Genomic DNA, 22,841 nt, shown 5'->3' on the forward strand with positions numbered 1-22,841 from the left:
GTTCACCTGTGAGGAGAAAGACAAAATCAATGCATTACTACCTGCACTATTATGTATGGTAATCCATGCAGACACATACAAATGAGGGGCCATTATACATCCAACATGTTATTTCTGATCCCATGCACAACAACATACGCAGCCAAGACAGGCCCTTTATAACATGCACTGCAGCTACATCCGGTTAACATTGCCAGTACAATACACCTGGAAGATAAGAAATATGACAGTGTATATGATAGACCTACACCTAAAACTCAGTGCACCTTTCTTGAGCATAATATGCCAGTTGTAGTATCAGTGCCTCAGGTATGTACCATCACCCTATTGTGTGTGAACAGGCATCTTGGAGTGACTGCCTCCTGTATAGCAGGCTGCATAGTCCTTCTTAACAATAAGTGCAAATGTGTTAATGCTCCTGCAAATATACAGCTGTGATTACCCATTCTATTCACTTCAGTTAACTGCTCCAAAATGGAACATGCAACTGTTCTACTCTGGCTAAGCATAACAGTTGTGCCTAGGGCAACATGGCAGCCCTTAACATTTTTAGGGTATATACAATCTGTCAAACAACAGTATCACACTTACCAGATATAGGACCTTGGACTCCCACCACACCTGATGTATCCATGAAAATGTGAGGGAGAGGTATTATTAGCAATACCACATGTTGCATTGTTACAAGGAAATATGTGTGTATATCCACATGTACAGTAGCTAATGTGTTACAGCCTACATTGCTGACATTCTGAGTATGTGTGCACAACTGTGAGTTAAAATCAACCCCCACAATGCAGATAAACCTGATACCCATGTACTGGTATGCAGACCCTGCCAAAATGACTGATACAATATTACAGTGATGAACACAGTAACCTTATCTGGATACTCTTCTGATGTAAATGCTGTGGCACCCACCTCCAGGTTGTATGGGGGGATGGATGGCTGTGAGCTGGTGGCTGATCCCAGGTTCACCAGGAATTCCTTTGTGGCTGAGAGTGGTTGTACTGTTGCAGGCCCTCTACCAGTGGCAGCATGGTCCCTGGCTACAACAGCTACCCTTTGCCGTGCAGCATTGACCATATCTGTGGCCCATTGTTGGACCTGCTCATAAGGCCTGTCCTGTGGGGAGAATTGGTTCACTGCCATGACAATGTCAGCCCACAGTGCTGCACATTGGTCACAATTATGATGGCCCTTGTACAGCACAATGTTGTGATACAGTCTGAGGCCATCCAGGATAACATTATTTTCTGTGGCTGTAAATATTGGGTGCCTCCTTTGATACATCGTTCTCGAAAGACAACAAGAGGGGAACACATCACAGGGCCAGATATGTGGACTTCCACTATGTACAGACTCTGCACAACCAAAATGAGCTGCACTATCCACTACTACCTCACATGTCATACCCCAAAGTCTATTAACGCAATACATGTGTGGCTATCACCAAGATAGTAGCAATAATGGTTATATCCCTGTGTGCCATGACAGAGTCTGCTGTATGTCTCTACACCCATCACTGCAGTCTACTGTGGTGTGTTCCCTATGGGGAAAGTCCCACTACTATGCCACATAGCCACTGTCAGACAAATAGCTGTGTGCTAGTACAACAACTATATGGGGACAGTCCAGCAACACCAGTGTGCCACAATTACAGACAGCAATGCAAACTTGCCGTAGTATATCTTCCCTGTAAGCATCATACCTCTCCACTACACAGATGTTTGCAGAATGTGAACATGTGCCTCATAGATGTGGTCCTTTTTGAACAAACATGTGGATGTCTGACAAATGGTTGGCCAATCATTGATGGTTGTTGTCAGAATATAGATAATCTGGCTGTCACACACCAGACCCCTCAGAAAACACTTATGCTACAGTAATCTCCATTGGTCTATTCATAGTCTTACTTTTTCATGCGCAATATCTACACTCTGTTTCTGGGTTTGGGCCTGTGTTCCCCCACTAATAATGGCTATGACCTCAATTCTTGCTGTATGGGGTTGACAGGGATGTTAGCCATAGCACTCAAGCAATGAGGTACGAATGTCAACAAAACACTGACCTAGCCAGAGTACATCAGGAACAGTCAGGAACACCTTTACAATGTCTGAACTATTTCTGTGTGACATTGACAGACTGAGAGAAGGTGAATTATAGTACATCATGTGATATTACAGCTATATACACTCTTACTTACTGTCAATATGTCTAACTCATAATCATCTAGCTTTCCTACAGGAGCCAACCATTGTAGGAGGGAGTAATAGAGGCAGAGCTCTGATTAGATTCAAAGCAGGGACAGTTGAGAGGCATGCCTGTAGATGTTGTAAAGCAGTGTATCACCAACATGTCAAAGCCATACATATACTACAGGCCTACTGTTGTAATCCCTTTTCCCCATACCTCCATCCTCCCATCTGCATCCCATTATATGGGCACATGTATTATCTACCTGGTAGAGTGAAGTAATCCTTTTTTGACCTGATCCTCTGTAAACAGCTTACTAAACTGTAGTGTGTCTGAGTAAAGCAACATACAGACCTGTTCCCCATAGGCAGTTGATTGCCTTTTGTATGAATGCTCATTAACAGGTAGTTGCATGTGCACCAATCTGAGGCTCAGACTTGCTAATTGCATAAAAAACAACTGGGTTGCACTTTCATTAGCCAATGGCATGACACCACAGGGCAATATTTAAGGCCTTCTGGTAGGCCATGGCCTCTTTCTAAGTCTTTGAGATGGACATTAGTGAAGTGTGGAGACTACACCATCATGTAGGGTAGGTACAAATACTGTCCACTGTAGAGATTTATGAGGTACGTACACAGTTTTGCAAGACATGTTTGGCCGTTGTCCCATGACATTGTGATTATCTGTCAGTTCAGTGGTTAACATTGTGGGTTGTGGTCAGTAAGGAGAGAGAGAGAGACATGTGAGTTTCAGACATCATACCCATAAGGATATGCATGCTGAGGCAGTAGCTGCTATTCTATCAGCTCATTATCTTTGTAGGGGAAAACTGTGAAATATGTCCCTGTCACTGGACCCCCCCCCACCCTTTATGTATGGTTTTGTCTGCGTCCCTTGTTCTAGGGTTATGAGGTATGTTAGGTCTATAGCAGCTAGCTTAACATACAGCTGCATGTGTTCCAAGCTGCAGCTGCTGCTACCACCTAGGACACATATGAGAGAGTGTGAACTCTTTGGAGGACAGCAAGCTTTATGTGTAACTGAGGCAGCAGTGTCAGCTGTGTCATCACAGCAGAACCAGGGTAAGGGTACCCTTTACAGCCCAATTGAGCCATGTGTGTAAGGTACATGTGTTATGTAACAGTGCCAGTCACAGAGTAGTAGGCAGCATATAGATTGCCTATACAAATATGTGCAAAGTGTCCCCACCTACAAGCCTTTGACTTGCAAACATGGGTAGCAGTTGATGCAGTAGCACCAACATATGTGGGTTAAACCTGCATGACTCAGTCATTACTTGCTGTGTTCACAAGAATGTAATTGGTGTGCAACACACTGGATTCAAACCCAGGACCATGGGTGGCAAAATAAACTGCATGCAAGGCATTTAACAGACTGAGCTGCTGAGTGAGTGCTATAGCAGGTGTATTTCCAAGTTATATGTGCATACATACAATATGTGACACATTTTCTCTGCATCCATCATTATGTGAAAAGAGCAACAAATGCAGCCACTGTAGATAAACTTCATCTTCTCCAAGAATGCGGAACAATGGTTAAATGGTTATTAAAGGTAAAATCCTTGAAAACATAATAAATATGCAATACATACATCTATATGAGCATAAATATAAAAAATATGCTATAATTCTCTAAGTACACTTTTACTGCTTCAATGCCATAGACATGAGGTATAACTGTAAATAAAGAATTTACATCTAAAGTTACCAGCCAACTTTCCTTCAACATACTCTTATTATTCACGGTAACAGACGATAAATCACATAACAATTGTTTGCTATCCTTTAAAACCTGCTCAGACCTATCAACCACAGGCCTTAACCACTTCTCAGCAAAAACTGATAATGGAGAATCGAAAGATTGTTGTGCAACATGAACAAACAACATCTGCAGGATAAGCTAGTAGTTCAACCATACTTAATATCTTGTGGCAAGTGTAGTATATGTAAAGCTTTGAGCATGGACAACATCTTCATACATCCCATTACTGGCATTAGATATGAATTTAAAGTTAAGGCCACATGCACCACTAATGATTTGATATATTTAGTAGTTTGTAATGACTGCTCATCAGTTTATGTAGGTATGACGAATAGGTCACTTTGTGATGGAGTTAGGGAACATCTTTCGGCTATCCGTAATGATGATATCGAAAGAAGTGCATTAGCTAAACATATAAGGGTCAATAGAACACATACCTTTCAATTTTTAATTATTTGTAGGGTAGAATGTGGCTCAAGGTTAGGAGACAAATGTTACTGAACAAAAAGAACTGTATTGGATAGTTAAGCTACAGGCCAATAAATGCCCTGGTCTTAATGAGCGAGCCTCTATAAAACCTTTACTTGCCGCTAGAAGGTTTAAGTAACTTTTAAAAGATTTATATATTTTTTTATATTTATGCTCATATAGATGTATGTATTGCATATTTATTATGTTTTAAAGGATTTTACCTTTAAGATCAGAAATTGGTTAATTGATTATTTCATCTAATTGATGATGTATTTAAATGGAGTGAATGTTTTGTTTGAATGAAGTCTGAAGAAGCATCAGTTGGATGTGAAAGCGCTTACTCTTGGTACCTGTTGAATTTTTGGATTTGAATAAATCATTGGTTTTATGCTGTGGTCTCTCCTTTCTCCATTTTTTCTATCCATGTGCATGGCTTTCAAAGGCAGTTGTGTAGCAGGGTCCCAGTTATGCATGTGTACTTTGCCATTGCTGTCTTAGCAGGTGTGTTTAAAGATATTGCTGATAAAAGGGAACAATTACCTGCTATCATACTTGTCAACCTCTTAGGACAATAAATCTGGACAAAGCCATGAATAAAAGTGGGAAAAAGGCCCAAAAATAGGGGCAAGCTTTAAATATTGTTCTTACAAACTTAGAATGTTGATAGGATAACAGGATTTACATTAGCATGTATTTTCTGAAGGGTATGAAGGTTGAAACTCAAATGTTTGTCATGATTTTTTAATCTCAATCTTTAACAGCTTGCCAGTATTTTGCCATAAAAATATGGTTTCATGAAAACCGGGCCAAAAATAGGAGGCAAAACTCTGGACATTCTGCAACTATCTGTACAGCTGACAGGTATGCCTGGTATCTCAGGCTTTACATACATCCATTATTATTTATTTGGCTGTGTACTAGTGTATTGCTTGCATCACAGTCCCAGGTACACTCTCATTTTTCTCATTATATTTACATGCAGTTTGTCAGTGGCAATCAGTATATTTTGCTGGAAACACATGTTTTTCATTCACAACTGAGTGGTCTATTGGGCTAATGCACTATGCTGTAGTTGGCAGGGGAACGGGTTTGTGAAATGGCAGGGATTATTGTTTTGCAGATGTGCCTAGCACTGTGAGAAACACATAAGATCATTAAGGCACTTTTAAGCACATTTAAGCAGGTTTGTGCAGGTTTGTGTGACACACTGCTTAGCTCAATGCAAACCCATGCTAAAAATTAAGAAAAAAAAAGGGGGTGATAGGACAGTGGTGAATTGGGGATAGGCAGAGGGAAAACATACTGAAAGGAAGGTAGGGTTGTGCAGGAAGGGTGTAAGAAAGGCCCATAGCTTTCCATTCCTTGTACAGCAACAGCTGTGCAGTTTATATGGACTTTGTACATGAATTTGGACCCTCAAATCCCAGACAGAGGGTTGAAAACAACATAAATGTGTTGTGAAGCCAATTGGACCTAATTAGTTATGTCCAGTGGACACATGTGAAATGGAGAGCCATGTATGGGGCGATATTTTTTTGTTGGACAGTTACCCATTTTTTTTTTATAAGGAGAGAGAGGAATGTTGGGGGAGGGATGTAGGTACGTGTGGGGAGGTAAGTTGGGTATGAGAGGTTGCATTTGCAGACAGATAAGACAGACAAGACAGCAGACAGGGCAGTGTGTGACACATGAGAGTGTAAACACCTTAGATGGGGAGGGTGTTGTGGAATCTGAGGTGCATGTACCTCCAGACTGCAGCAGTGTGACTGAGATCCACACCCATGGGCAGTTGGTATTGTGCCTTCATTGCCCTGAAGGTGGCTGTGCTGGAGGCTGGGCGCCGAGACCAGCATGCTCCACCAGGTTGTCCAGTCTGCCCTCAATCCAGCTCAGACAATGTTCATAGCTCCTATGAATAATCCTTTGCACCATGGATGGTAGTTGATACTGGGTGACAACCACCCCTCCACCCCCGCTCCTGGGGGTACAGGCTCCGATCCCTGAGGTGGTTCCACCCAAAGGTTGTACAGGGTCAGCTGAGGGGGCACCACCAGCTTGGGTCCCAGATGAGCTAGTATCCAGTGCCACGGCCGCCTGAGGTAGAGTAGGTAGATCAGTAGGAAGTGGCCGAGCGAGATGTCTTATTGGTATGGAGGTAAACTATTACATATTAGGTTAGTTATGAACAAAATCATTGTTAGTAATAACAGCATGCAAAAACATTGGAAATAACCCCATTACATTTCAATGCATATTATGTGAAACACAACAATAAATAACAGAACAATTAGTATATTAACAGCATGCCAGTAACAGTTACAGCATAAGGCCAACAGGTAATTCAACAAGATATGTTAATTTGCAACCATAGTAATACATAACATTAATAAAACACATGCCCCAAAATAAAGTTTTTGGACATCATATGTCAATAGTAAACAATAACCAATATATAACAATAATAAATATATGAAGATAAGCAGTGGGGAGACAGAGAGAGAAATACAGTCCATTAATACCACCATGGGCTATATAGTTGACAACAGTAATGTTATCTACTGTACAGGTCTGTTCTTTAGTTATGTGTAAATGTGCCCTATAGCTGCTGTAGCATGTACATACCTCTCAAGCTGTCCACGTGGGACACTATGGGCCAAGCAGTACCATCTGCAGGTACACAATTACAAAGAACACTTGCACATCAGGTGGACTTATATAACTATTAAGGTGTACTGTAGGCTGATATACTGTTACTTTGCTATTGCCATATAATCATGTTGATGATACATTCATGACAGAGGGATTATGCAACAGTAATTACATTCCATGACAGTGTGACATTTAAGAGACATGCATGTGTGCAGTACAGAGAATACACAACTATCATGCCTTGCTTGGCAGGCATGGGGGTAAAACCCAGTAGCAGTGATTGCAGGGGACATGTGCATCACATGTATTAATTGACTCTGACAAACTTTACAAGACACTGCAGGCATACAGCTATACTAAAATTACACATTTTATTTCTTTTATTTTATTATATTTTATTATTATTGAACATATTTCCTTATTTTATGCATTAATAGCACATTCACGGTAATGATTTTAACAGTCTGTGACATCTGAACAAACAATTATTTAAGAAATAATATGAGCTATCTCATCCATTTACCTGCAGTTCCTGTGGAGAAAGTTATATCTGTAAGCAATACGTGACTGATACTGTAATATTTTTGGGAGGCATGGCGATAGAACCCAATAGCAGTTACTGCAGGGGACATGTGCATCACATATATTAATTGACTGCAGCAACCTTTACAAGACAGTCCAGGGATATAGCCATACCAAGATTACGCATTTTATTTCTTTTATTTTATCATATTTTATTATTATTGAACAGATTTCCTTTATGTTATGCATTAATACCATGTTCGTGGTAATGATTTTAACAGTCTGTGACATCTAAACAAACAATTACACATAATATGAGCTATTTCACCCATTTGCCTGTAGTTCCTATGGCAAGAATGATATCTGTAATCAATACATGACTGATACTGTAATATTTCTGGGAGGCATGGTGATAGAACCCAGTAACAGTGACTGCAGGCGACATGTGCATCACATATATTAATTGGCTACAGCAACCTTTACAATATACTCCAAGCATACAGCTATACCAAGATTACACGTTTTATTTTTTTATTTTATTTTATTATATTGTATTATTATTGAATATATTTCCTTTAATTTATGCATTAATAGCACATTCGTGATAATGATTTTAGCAGTCTGTGACATCTGAGCAAATAATTATTTACACATAATATAGGCTACCTCACCCATTTACCAGTAGTCCCTGTGGAGAGAATATCTGTCATCATAACATATCTGACTCAGTAATATTTATTAGTACATAGCACTGGATTTGAACCCTGGTCTGTGTGTGACAAAATGTACTTTGTACACACATTTAACAAACTAAGCTACTGAGTCACTAGTGATATCTGACTAACTGATATTTACCTAAAACTTGCCTGGAAACAAAATATGACCTGGTACTAGTACTACAGTGTTATAGTACACTGCAGTGACAGTTGAACACACATGCATGAAATGCAATCATGATAGAGATACTAGGTAACCTACACATTACTAAATAAAATACAGGTGTACACAATATAGGTTCATAGGTTCATAGGTAGGTACTAGGCTATCTGCCTGAGGGCATTTATAAGCCTAGCCAGAGTGTGTCGGCTTTCGCCGCACCATTGATTAATTAACTGAGCCTCTGTCAAGCAGAGCCAGTGAAGTGAACCCAGGGGTGTATTTTCTGTTACCCATCCACTTGTCAAGGCTTCTCTTGAAGAGTGTTAGTGATGGGCTCTGCCTAATGTAGTTAGGAATTTTGTTCCATAGCATGGGGAGTCTCTGTGACAGGAATCTATCCCTCCAGCATTATTTATTTATTTATTTATATTTGTTGACCAGGAGTGTCTGACTGGACGTAGGTCCATTTTCAGTGGAGGCCCAAGGAGAAAAGCTCCACAGTTAAAATAAACAGACCATAGTTACATTGGATTACATAGCAATTAACAATTTACATAGCAATTACTTACAACATATTTACAGATGAAGAACATAGTACATCAGTAGACAACTAGAATCTTCATCTGTGAAGTACAAAACAAACATTAACAAATGTTACAATAAGAAGTTCCTGCTGTATAATAAGTACTAGGCTTATGAGCATCTGAGCTTGCTATAATTAAGGTAGTTAGTGGAGTGGAAAAAAAGGTAGTGGTTGGATGGGGTGGGTGATATTAAAGTGGGAGTTGCAAGGGCATGTTCTATTTATTGCTGTGGTGAGGTCTAGCTCACTAGAGCACGTGGCTTGCAGTGACTTGGATTTCTTTAGGTGGAGCATGTCCATCAATTCTGAGTTGGACATGGCTTTGTAAGTCAGGCCGAGATCACCTCTGAGTAAGTGATATGCCACTGAGTACAGCCGAAGTTTTTTCAGTCGGGCTGCATAGGACAAATGTTTCAGGCCAGTAATCCTCTTGGTGAGGTGCTTTTGTGGTCTTTCAAGCTGTTGGAAGTGTCTTGTGAGGTACATCCCAAATGGGGCATTGTACTCTATGATGGGTCTATTGAGTGACAAGTAGAGAGGCACTATAACCTCTTTATTTCTAGATGCAAATCCCTTAGTAATTAGATGGGCCACATAGAAGGATTTCCTAACTACTTTGTCAATATGATTGTCAAAGGAAAGATTACTATCTACCTGGGTTCCCAGATCTCTTATTACCTCTTCTGTATTAAGGGGGCTGCCGCCTATGTGGTAATTCGTGGGTGTTTTGTTTTTCCCAAAAGGGATGACTATGCATTTTTTGGCATTTAGCTTGAGGCCATGACTTTGACACCAGGTGTCTGTCTCAGTAAGGCCTTTTTGGAGGATATCCGTGTCAGCCGGAGAGTCAATTATGGCTCCCAGTTTGCAGTCATCGGCGAACTTGGTTAGCCATAGTCCTCCTGTGTTTGCCTGTACTTCTGAGAAATATATGCCAAACAGTAGGGGTCCCAGAACCGAGCCTTGAGGGACACCACTTGTGACTGGTTTAGAGTCAGACCTGGAGCCCGCTATTCTTACCGTGTAAGTTCTGTCTGTAAGCCAGTTGGCAACCCATCTTGTGACTTAGGGGTTTATGTTCAAGCTCGTGCATTTTTCTATAATACCCAAGTGAGGAATGGTGTCGAACACCTTGGCAAGATCAAGGTAGGCTGTGTGAGCCACCTTTCCCTCATCTATGGCCTTGGTAACTGTTGAAAACACAAAAGCGAAGAACCAGGAGCAAACACCGAAATACACGAACAAATTTAATAAGCGCTTTCGGGAAAACTTGTATCTTCCCTTCTTCAGACAAACTACTGCATACCAAAACAGATGTATAAAAACTTTTTTTAAAAATCAATCAGTTAATTAAATTAATTGCAATTAAGATTTTAAAGCAGCAATACACTTTTGAACATGCCCTCATTCATGAAAAATAACCCACACCGAAAATAACACATTGACAGCCTAAAGCCTTACGAAACAATTATTCTAAATGCAAGGCTATTAATCTTAACCTATATTAGTTTCTTAAACTTCTACAACTTAAAAATAATAACAAATATATAACAAAATATGTAAAAAGTGTTAAACATGTTAACAAAGATATTAAAAAATATATATATATATATATATATACACACACATACACACACACTCAAAGTTATCTTCGCAATGCCAAATGTTTGAGCATACAGGCAATGGATACAAACTCATTAAGTCCAGGAGACAAATATGCAGCTGTTCGAATTTGCCAAAATAATTCCTCTTTTACTAGAAGCACTTGCCAAGGACCTGTTCTAAGGTAATCTTGGATATGTTTTAAGTCCGTAAACTTAAAGGTATGGTCCTCATATACTGAGGTGTGGCGTGCTAAAGCATTGGTGAGATCTTTCTTGGAAATAGCATAACTGTGTTCATAAATGCGCTGCTTTAACTTTCGCTCAGTTTTGCCAAGATAAAAAGCAGTGCATTTCACACAGTTAGCAATGTAAACAACTGATTTAGTATCACAATTATAATTCCCCATAATGTTAAAAATTCTATCTCTTACCATGACTTTAGTGCCCACATTAACAGATCTACATTGGCGACAAGCGTCACATTTACTCATACCTAAGCTTCGTTTGTTAACATTACATCTCTTAGCTTCTAATAGTGTTTTTAAATTAATACCTCTTCGAAATGTAATTTTAGGCTTTAACCCAAAACAAGTAAGCAAATTAAGATCTTCAAGAATTCATGTCCAATTTTTACGTAAAATGTTCCTAATGGATATATGGTCCAAACTGTAGGTACAAAAGAAGCGCGTTCTGAATTCTAATCTGTTGATGTTAGTAGTAGCTTCACTATAAACATTAGATTCAGAGATAAGCACCTCAGTTTCATTTGAGAGAATTGGTTTAAAATAACCAGTTCTTCTTTTCTGAATAACCTTGACTCTAATGTCAGTAATTAAGGAGCTTGGATAGCCTCTATTAGTGAACATAGAACTAAGGTTATTACACTCTTCGATGAAATCACTTTCATCAGATGTCATCCTAGCTGCCCTCACCATTTGACCTTTAACAACGGCTTTTTTCTGATGGTAAGGATGACAGCTAGTATAATGTAAGAAAGCGTTAGAGTATGTCGGTTTTCTGTAGATAACGCTTTTGTATTTAGGGTTAACACTATCTTTAAATAACTTGATGTCCAAAAAGTTAATACTGTTAGCATGTACTTCATATGTGAATTCCAGAAAGTCTGTCAATTCAGAAATTCTAGAAATAAAAGATGGTACAAATTTTAATGGCCCATTCCACAGTAAAAACATGCCGTCCTGGTACCTAGTGTACCAGGTGACCATAGTTTTTAAACAAAGGTTCATTGAATAGTAGTGTTCGTTCCCAATGGGCCATGATGCAATTGGCGAAACTACCACCACAAGGGGAGCCCATGGCTACTCCCGAAGTTTGTAAATAGATATTACCATCAAACACCATGAAGTTGTAAGTTAGTACTACAATATATATAGTGTTGTCATTAGCTTTCCTAAATACCAGAAATTCTCTGATCCATTCCAAACCCAGTCTTTGTGGAATGACTGTATAAAGATCCTTCACATCGATGGTGAGAAACAGATGGTGAGGATCAAAAGGAAAGTTGTTAATGTTGTGGAGAAAACTCCACGAACCTTTACAAATTTGAGGTTCTTGCTCAATAAGAGGTTTAAGCACACTGTCTACATATTTGGCACACGCATACATTATAGACCCCCTTCCATCGACAATAGGTCTGAAAGGGGTTTTTTCGATTGACTTATGAATTTTAGGTGTGCCAAAAAGTGCTGGTAGCTTGGGAGCAGAGATGGTCAAATACCTATATAGGTCAATGTCAACAAACTTTTCCAAAAAAAGATCTTCGAGCACACCTCTAATTTTACATTAAGCTATATTAACTTCATTAATGCTTGAGCACTTGTAGGAACCGGTGTTCAAGTGTTCTAACATCTTAGCTACATAGGCATTATGGTCCATACAGACCAATCCGCCACCCTTATCAGGTTTCATTACCCTAATATTAGCATCACGTAAAAGCTGAATCAAATTACGTTGATATGATGATATATTGAGGTTAGTATTTCTGTTGTTACTTTTGTTAGCGTCAAGTGCTCTTAAATCTAACTCACAAATCTTCTCAAAAGAACGTAATGTTTCCTGTAAGGGTGGGTTAAGCAAACTGGCTATCCTAAAAGAATTAATAAGGGAAGATCTTTCCCCAAAAAAGCACTTTCAAGTTTAACTTACGTACATATAGCTTTAAATCAATACTAGTTTTAAGTAAGTCAAAATGGGTATCAGGAACAAAAGAAAGACCTTTTGAAAAAAGTTCACTGAATCTTGATCAAAATCGAAAGTGGTGTAATTATAAATGCTAACGTTTCCTTCAGTGCTAGAAACAATAGTGGGTTGATTGAAACACTCAATCATTTCCCCCATTAATTTCGCTTGTTCCTCGTGTTCCCTTGATTTTTGTTCGAACGTAAGTTCCTCTGCTGTCCATTCTGACTCAGCGAAAAACCCTGTTGGGTATTAAAGGTGGCTATAGTGTTGGCACCATTATTTTGTCGCCTCCTATTGGGGTTATTACTGTTAGTATGATTGGTACTGTCACTGGCACTAACAGATCTCTCATTTTGATGTACCAGTTGTGCATTACCAACTTGTGTGTCCACCACTCCATCAAAGACCCCCACTGAGTCCACTTGTTCGGGAATATTATCCCACCCTGAAACATTGTTATCTGATGAAACATTAAACCCAGTGGTCGAGTGTGATATAACAGGTGGACGGGGATGAGCTCTTCCAGTAGCATATTGGTACATGTCTCTGGTAATCTTTTTCTTCTTGTTATTAGAAAGTTTAACCATGGTTGCGTCAATACTTGTAAAAATACGAATGTAATCATATTTATACCTCTGAAAGTCACAGTTACTTTTGATGGAATGCTTTAATAACTCTAAGTCATGCTTTAAGTCAATAACTTGTTGCTTATAATGACCAATAAGCATGTTGATGAACTCAAACCCCTGTTTATCTAATAAAACAAGAAGCTCGTGGTGAAAATCCGAGCCTTCAACCAACCCGACTGGGAATCGCCATTGCCTTAGACCTTTAGGTATCAGTTTCTTAGCTACACATTCTTCTAAATAAGCAGTTTCCAATTGCAGTTTTTTACATTTGTACAGTTTATGATCAAACTCATTGATAAGTGTTGTAATATTACTTACAGTCTCTTCCTCTTGTACATTTGCCCCAACAGTGAACTCAGGTTTAAAGTAGTTGTTACTGTTAAGAAAGTTGGTAATAGATGGAATAAAAACTCCCTCAGAATTTTGTAAATCATTGCCTTGGCTCAAAACTCTTCTCTGCTGTATAGGAGCTCCTTGCCCAGCTGGAATAGGTACAGAAGCGGAGGAACCCTCAATGGTATTATTATTAGTAAATTGCGTGTGTGTATGTGTGTGTGTATATATATATTTTTTAATATCTTTGTTAACATGTTTAACACTTTTTACATATTTTGTTATATATTTGTTATTATTTTTAAGTTGTTGTTTTGATATGTAGTAGTTTTTCTGAAGAAGGGAAGATACAAGTTTTCCCAAAAGCGCTTATTAAATTTGTTCGTGTATTTCGGTGTTTGCTCCTGGTTCTTCGCTTTTGTGTTTTCAACAGTTTGTTTTTCCTTTTTTGGTGAATTGCCTTGCAAACTATCTCGAAGAAGTCAACCAGGTTTAGTAGGCATGATCTGCCCTTAACAAAGCCGAACTGGGTCGGGTCAAGTGTTTGGAGGTTCCCAATGTCTTTGTTAATGAGTTCCATGATGATGCACTCCATAGCCTTGCAGACCGGGCTAGTCAGGCTTATGGGACGATAGTTACCAGGGTCAGTTGTGGCCCCTCCTTTGTGGAGCAGAATAACCATAGCTGTGCATCATTCTATGGGCACATAGCCTGTGGAGAGGCAAAGGTTGAACAGCGTGTTTAGGTGGGGGGTTAGTTAGCTGTGTAGTTCGTGCAAGACACAGCCTGGGACACCATCTGGCCCCATTGATGCTGTATTTTTGGCTTTTGGAAGGGCTGTTTTCACCTGTGCTTCTGTGATTTCTGGGACACTACACTTTTCCAGGATTGTTATGGGCCCTTTTGAAGGTGAGTGGGAGGTGAAGTTTGCACTGAATCTATCTGCCAGTATGTTGGCAATATCAGTAGGTTCAGTATATTTTGTGCTATTTTGCACTATCTCGGAGCATATCTGTGAGTTGCAACTTAGATTCTTGACATAGCTAAAGAAGGCTTTGCGGTTATCTTTCAAATGCTTGGCTATTTTTCTTTCGAAGTTAGCCTTGGATGATTTTATGAGGGACCTTAGTTTCTTACTGATACTCATCAGGGATGTCTTTCCTTCTTGGGATTTGCTTTTTTTCTGAACTAGTTTCCTCCTTTTGTTGCATAACCTGTTTATGGCAGGGGTCCACCAGACTGGTTTCCTTCTCTTAGGGGAGTGAGTCTTGGTTTTGCTAGGAATGGCATGATCCATGCATCCTTGAACGTGCTCATAGAGTGCATTTGTAAAGGATTCTGCATCTTGGGCAGTGTTATCCTTTAGCGTGGGGGCTGTGAAATCTACCACTTCTGCCTTAAGTAAGGTGAAGTTTGCTTTAGAAAAGTTTTTCACTGTGGTTTCCTTGGTTGGGGGTGGTGGTAGGGTGTGGACATCCAGGGTGATTAGTTTATGGTCTGATCTATCTAGTGACGGGTTGACCTCTGGAAAGGAGCACCTGTCGCCCATGTTGGTGAAGACCAGGTCCAATATGTTGTGGCTTCTGGTAGGGGAGTTTACCAGCTGATCCAGGGCATTTGAGTTGATAAATTCCAGGTAGCGCTGAGCTTGGGAGTTTGTACTCAAGTAGTTTTCCCAGTTAATGGTAGGGTAATTGAAATCTCCCTAGATCAGGGTGTTCGGTAGGACCTTCATGTTTTCCAGTGTCTCCAGAAAGGTGGAGTGGTGGTCCTGGGTCATGGAGGGTGATCTGTAGCAGGCCACAATTTGCATTGCAGATTTGCCCAATGTTAGTTGCACGTGGATGATCTCAGAGGTATCATGCTGCATCACTAACCTGGAGGTGTGGGTATCCTTGATGAATATGGATACAACCCCTCCTTTTGTGTTTCGGTCCATGTTCTGTGGCCGAAATGTGTGATATGAGTTGTAGCCCAGTAGTGCTGGAGTGCTCTCTGGAGCCTTGAACCAGGTTTCAGTTACTGCACAGATGTCGACATTCTCCATACTTAGGAGTGCTTCGAGTGCATGCATTTTGAGATTTAAACCACTGGTGTTGAGTAGCATAACCCTCATTTTTTTACTTGTGCTGTTTACAGAGGTGGGTTTGAATTTTGAGCCTTGCCTAAAAAAGGCACTATGGGGGGCAGCAAGAGCCTTGGACAGTATTTGAAAGCCAAGGGGTGACAGGTGCAAGCCATCTTTTGTGAAGCAACATGGCTTGTCGAGCATGTCATCCCAGGCTGACAGACACTGGATCCCCTTTGAATGACACCAGAAGCTTAGCCAATTGTTGAAATTGATCATTTTTTCTTTATACTGAGGTATCATTCTTGGTGAGGGCAGGATGCTACTCAGGGTCAGGGTTATACCCGCCTGGGCTACATGATCAGAGAGCTCTTTCATGTCTCTTTTCATGTAGTCCAGGGAGGTACAGCTCAGGTCATTCACACCAACATGAACAATGACAGAGTCATATTTGTACTTGTTCTGGAGTGACCTGAGTGCTTGTGTTATGTGGCAGATTCTGGCTCCCGACAGGCAGCTAACAGTAACCTTCTCCTTGTCCAGCCTAGTGAGTGGAGCGTCAGTGTGCCTGACTATTGAGTCACCTATTACTAGTGTGTTAGGTATGTTATTTTGCCTTAAGGGCTGTGATTGTGCGGCACATTGATTTTGTGTTTTATGTGTTGTCTGGTTTGTGACAGGAAGTGCAGGTTTTGTGGGTGTCTGCTTTGGAGCTCTCTGATGCTTTTGCAGGTTGTTATTTAGAGCCTCCGAGTATGATTTCATATATTTATGTGTATTTTTTGCCAGTGCTGGTTTAGTAGGTCTATGTGAGGCTGGAGGTGTGGTGCAAGTGTTAACCTTCTCCTCATGACTGTCTGTTCCAGTCTTGGGTGGAGATACCTTAGCCTCCAGTTTGGCTGTATAATTGCATCTCTCACATTTGTTAATGCTTTGTGGTAGGAAGAGAGTGCTGTCTGTGTACATGAGGCAGTTGTAACATTGTCTCAGGATATCCAGATTCACCAGCTGGGCTGGAAAGTACACCTGAAGTTGCCCTTTGGTCATGCCTGAATAGTAGGGTGAGCTGCTTAGTCACTTGGTTGGTGAGGGGTGGATAAAGAGCCTTGCCCTGCTGGGCAGTCAAGTGTCAGGGTATATTAGTGCTTGCTATTAGGTCTGAGCAAGTGCTGGACTGTAGGATGCTTTTTGAGTGCTTAGGTTGAGAGTTAGACTAGTTTCAAGTAAAAAACTGAAGAGGAGACTTAGTGGAGCCGGGAATAATTTCACCCTAGCTAACCGGTGCTGCCCGGTGCACAAAACCATGCAACGTGTTTTTTAAACTACTAACTTCTGGGCTGGAACCACTCCTCCAGTGACAGATGGCTGCTCAAAGTTCCCCTCTCTCACAGGTGAACAGAGAAACTTCCCTCTATCCAAGAGGGAATATATTGTTCCTGGGTTGAAATATCAGCTCTAATTCCACAAGTATTACACAACAGCTTATTACAGATACCTTTATGCATTTACTGGAATCGTTTTGAATTTTTCTTGCATAACAGTTGGTATTACGCAGCTGTAATTTCACAGTTATTGCACTACAAAGGTTTTGCAGATGAATGGAAAATGCTCTACTCTGTCTGTCTTATTTGAGAATAGATAACATGATACAGCTGTACTCACCACACTCATGGTGCAACCTGGTCAGGCACCCTGGATGCACCTCGACATTGTGAACTCTCACCTCGGAAGATGTTGGGAGAGAAGCACACCATTATGCATAGTTTAGCAGACATTCAAGATTAAATATTGGTGAAACACAGATAAACATACTTACACACATGTGGAACATTACCTGTCTGAAATTCTTGGACACAGGTGTCCAATAGAGCTGCCTTCTGTCTTTTCAGGTCATCATAGTGGTGACAACACTGATCACCTGTACGAGGGATACCAGTTGCACTGGTGATGTCCCTTGCCAGCCAGTTCCAGGCCTCTGTTTTGCACTCCGAGCCCTGTTAACTTCCCTGCATGAGCCAGTCTTCATGTTTTTTTGCAAGATGTACGACCATGACCCTGGATTCCTTAATGACTCACAGCTGCACCCAAAATCACGAACTCTCTCCAATGCCTGCTATTGTATCCTTCAAAGACAGAACTCCAATGGATTATGGCACATTCCCATCTATTGGCATTCCCGTTTTCCTACCCTTACGTGCCATTGGGCAATGTTTAAAAATTTGGCACATTGCTTGGCATGACGCAAACCAGCGCAGCTAAGCTGAGCAATGCTTAAACTGGCAATGCTTAGCAGTGCACAAAGCAGCTAAGCACAGACAAGTGGTGTGAAGCACTGCCAAGTACTGCCAAGCAGTGCCTAAACAGAGTTTGTTTATGCAGTGTTTGTCATGGATTAGCAAGGCTTAGCAGACCTTAGTTAAGTGCAGAAGATCATAATTTAAAAATAATTGCCATAATTTATATTTCAGAAATAATTGTTTAATTTCCCTTGTATGTATTCAAATCCTGCACCTACTGCACATAAGATCGTAAATCTATCCACTTGGCTACATGGATATGTGGAATGCTGCTTTACTTTTATATATACCTTTGAGCCAAGTTTAAGTACTATTAAGCACCAAGCTGTGCCACACAAACCTGCTAAGCTATGCTTAAACTTGACCTTTGAATCAAAAATTAAATGCATCTGGTTTCTATTTTTAGATGTCTGACATGTGTCAATTGCTGTGTGCCACACTGCGCACTTAAAAAAAAAAATAAAAAAAAATAATAAAAATTAAATACATTGATATAATGCACTTGGACAGTGCAGGGGGTGTGTTACTCATCTGTGGACAGTGTTAGTAACACTCTCTACACTGATTCAATAACTGTGTTCCACATCTTTAACTCAGCAATGCTCCATCATCAATATGCATGGTGCACTACTGAGGGGGAACCGCATACACGGACATGGTAACTTCTGTGTAGGCTCTATACTATGCCTACACATACTTTATTAAATCTGGGGGAATTTGTCTTTGAAGTTTGTTACACGACAGTACAAAGCATGCTAGTGTGCAGCAGTCAGCACTGGTGTAAGTAGTAGTGATATTCTGCCTTAACTTACTTGTTGCGGCTTCGCCTTTTGGGATATCTTTCTTTGTAAGGGCAAAACTGGGTAGCATGCTGCTATTTTGTGAAATCATGCACATCATATTACCACTATAGTTCAAAACAATATAAATCTATAAAAATTTGCATGTTAGATGGCAAATACCAGTGTCATAACTGTGTACCTCAATAATATGTATAAGTTGACAGTATCTGTTTGCCTATAGATCACTCAGCTTTTATGATATTCATCTGCTTGTGGAATTATTGGTAGCATTTATAAGTGCTTCACCAAACAAATACTTAAATCTGTGGATGTTCTTATGCTAAAGGCATTTTTTAATACTGCAGTTTGGCTATCACCACCTCTGCATGGCAGCATCATGCTATGTTTTTGAATGGATATATATTTATATAATATTTCATATTTTTTGTAATTGATTGCAAACACCCTTCTGTTGCTCTAGCCTTGCACATTCCATAGTAACCGTTCCACTGGACATGCATACCAAATCCTCATCTTGCTGTTGCCACTATACTTGTTAATGTAAACCCTTCCTGAGATATTGACCATAATACTAGAAACCCATGTATTTTACAGGCTGCACAAGAAAACATTTTATTTTTGCATATAATAAGCATGTGGAAAATACTTCCTACTTTTCATAACATTTGACAAAAGTTTTTTTTTTACTAATTTAAGCCGTGTACATCCCACAGTGATGGTATCCCTTTACATGCTTAACAAATATTGTCAGTCCCAAATGTGAATTTGAACCATATGGCATTATTTACATATCTTTATACGTTGTTCAGAACCTCATAGAATATACATTTCTTATAGACTTTTCCACTGCACAGAGTAATTCATTCTTCTGACACCTTGCTTCCTGGTGCTGAGGTTACCAGTATTGAAATATTATGATGAATTTGCAAATATTGATAATATTCATAACTGTGGGAACAAATGAAACTGTATAGCACTAGATGCATGTATTTTACTCACTTTACCAGTCATTTGTTATTAGCTTTTCTGAGCAGGATTGGCCGCATACTTATACCCTTTCTGCCATGTCCATTAGAAAATTATAAATCTAAATATGAAAACATGGTACATTTTCATAGTCTGTGTTAATAGTCATCAAATCTTATGACATTTACATTTTATACTGCATCTTTTCCCATACAGATGCACTTAATCAGGCAAAGATTTATGTGACAAACTCTACACCCTCTATTCTTGAGATTTTGCCATTAGTTTGCAAATGATTTCAGTTATCATAATCGTAATAATAAAGAATGCTGTATAGCTTATCATTTACAAAGCTTGCTTGCATCATTTTGTCTAGATAATGTACCCTTAACTTTGTAGTGGAAAGAAGAACAGGACATAGGAATGCAGAACTCAGGAGACTCACAGGTCTCCAAGTTAAATCCGAATGAATCCAACATCGAAACTTGTACTACAATCAACAGTAACAATAAGAACCATAAACTTATTCTGAAAAAGTACTATTTAACTGAATATAATTTAATAAAATATAAAACTAAACATTTAAACAAAATACAGTATGTGTAGTAATAGGAACACAAAGTACCACAGACACTGGCTTTGCAGAGAACTGAGCAGACCTATTTGGTGACAAAAAACATCACACCTCCTCTGAAGCTGAATAGTGCTACTCACTTAGCACACTAAAAAGCAGAGGTGTGTTTGCCTGCAAAGATGTGTATAGCATTTAATCTGAACCCAGAGGAAACTGCGTAAATGGAGCAACATGTGGAATGCCACCAATAAACTTTAAATCTATCAACTTCAAAAGACAACATGATTAAAAAATAAATTACCAATTAGTGGAGACAGTTGATATGGAAGAAATGACTCCTTGTATTTTTTATTGTGTGGAGTCATGGCCTGTGGATGTGGGACTGGGAACAGTTAAAAATACATTTTTTTCAGATATTCAGATATCAACATAATGTAATGTTATGTAATGTAGCTAAATGCATTGCTTAGCATGTGATCTGTAGGAGTGGTCATTGAAGTAAATTCTTGCAGTAAGTAGAGAATGTACATATTAATCTCAAGCGATAAAGGAATTCTTTTGTTTGGATAAGTATGCTCATTCAGACTACAAAACAACTTAGATTTCCTGCTAATTTCATATTGTTATATTGTTAAATGGAGTGACAGCTGGCTAAAGCAAAGGTAACAGTGTCTCTCACAGTATGGCTTGAGGTCAACATGGCAAAACGTCATTACTGGAGTTCACATGGCTCTGTTTTAGGGGTTTGTGTTTGTCCTCTCAGCCATGTCAACTATACCTAAGTTCTGGATCTCAAAGTATGCTAATGACTGCAAAAGAGGAGCTGTAGTAAACATTTCAGGTAGTGAGGATTTGAATATATACTTTAAAAACATTGGGAATTGTGCTAACCAAAGAGGTTTAAGGTTTAGTGTGAATAAATGTAAAGTTGTTACACATGGAGTACTTGGGAGTGCTTACATATGGATGAGTCATCAGCATCTTGAAGTGGGTTCGTATATTAAGGATCTTGGTGTCACAGCTGGATCTGGTCTGTCTATGAAAGAACACACTACTGAGATAAAGGCAAGAGTCATGGCAAATTGGGTTAAATGTAACAAATGTGGAATCCTAATCCTGAGCCTTTGATTTAGTGAGAGCATTATATATTTCAATTGTCTGAACAATAATAGAATATAACCTGCATGTTATAATCAATTCATAGGAGACACACAGTCCAGGTGAATAGTATAGCTGATCTGTCTTATTCACATGGATTAAAACAATTACATTTGTACAGCAGACTCTACAGGTTAAGAAGAATAATACTATGTTTGGCCATGAGAGCCATTTTAGAAGTAGAGTTTAGAAATGTAATTGGTTTAACTATGACAATCTCACACAGTAATACTAGAAATAGATGACTAATAGTTACAATAGAGAGGAATCAAACATGTAAAACATGTATTTATTCAAACTTAACCCAGGTATTGAATAGATTACCTGTTTGGAATAGGAAAGGAAAAAAATGATACCTTTAATGTTAAACTGGATAAGTATATAGGAGATAGAAACTATGTCCAAGAGTCTGGACTTTTAATGGCGTAATTGATGAAGGCAGCAAAAATGTTTTGAAACTATTGCATAAACAGTCATTTAACATGGACTTAGAGGGATATAGTAACAAACTCTATTTTAATGAAGAGCAAATTTGAGTCCTAGGGATACAGGCAATTAGGCGCTTTTCGAAAAGAGTAACCTACCAGAAACTAGAGGAAGTAGATGTTTAAGCTTTGTTATGCACAAGAGGTATAGATGAGCTTTCAGAAGTCATAAGGCAAAATACCCCTGGAAAAGCAGGTAACAGGCCAAGATGTGGTGGGAGGATAAGGTATTAGTTGCAAACAATAGAATGATCTCATTGCTCAACAATAAAGCCAAGCTATTCACCAGCATCATGAACTTAAGAATGCAGTGTCACTTACCAAACTGATAACCTGAATCAGGTAGGGTTTGTAAAATGGAGGGGAGGCCATCTCAGGTTGCTACTTAATATCCTGCAGATTGAGATTGCACCCTACCCCCAGTGCAGCTATAGTGGTAGACTTTGAGACTTTTTTAACTCTGAAGCCAGTGGATATCTTTCAGAGGCCTCAAAGAGTTTTGGATACCTAAGGCTTTGTACAGATGGAATAGGTATTATTTGCCATGCTGATAAGCAACAGTAATGATTAAATGACTAATTTCTCTACTTTTCCTCTTGGAAAGGACACTAGACTTAGATACATCATATCTTTGCTC

Source organism: Protopterus annectens, chromosome 8.part1 (assembly GCF_019279795.1).
Source record: "Protopterus annectens isolate FY-2018-M chromosome 8.part1, PAN1.0, whole genome shotgun sequence".
Lineage (NCBI taxonomy): Eukaryota > Metazoa > Chordata > Ceratodontiformes > Protopteridae > Protopterus > Protopterus annectens.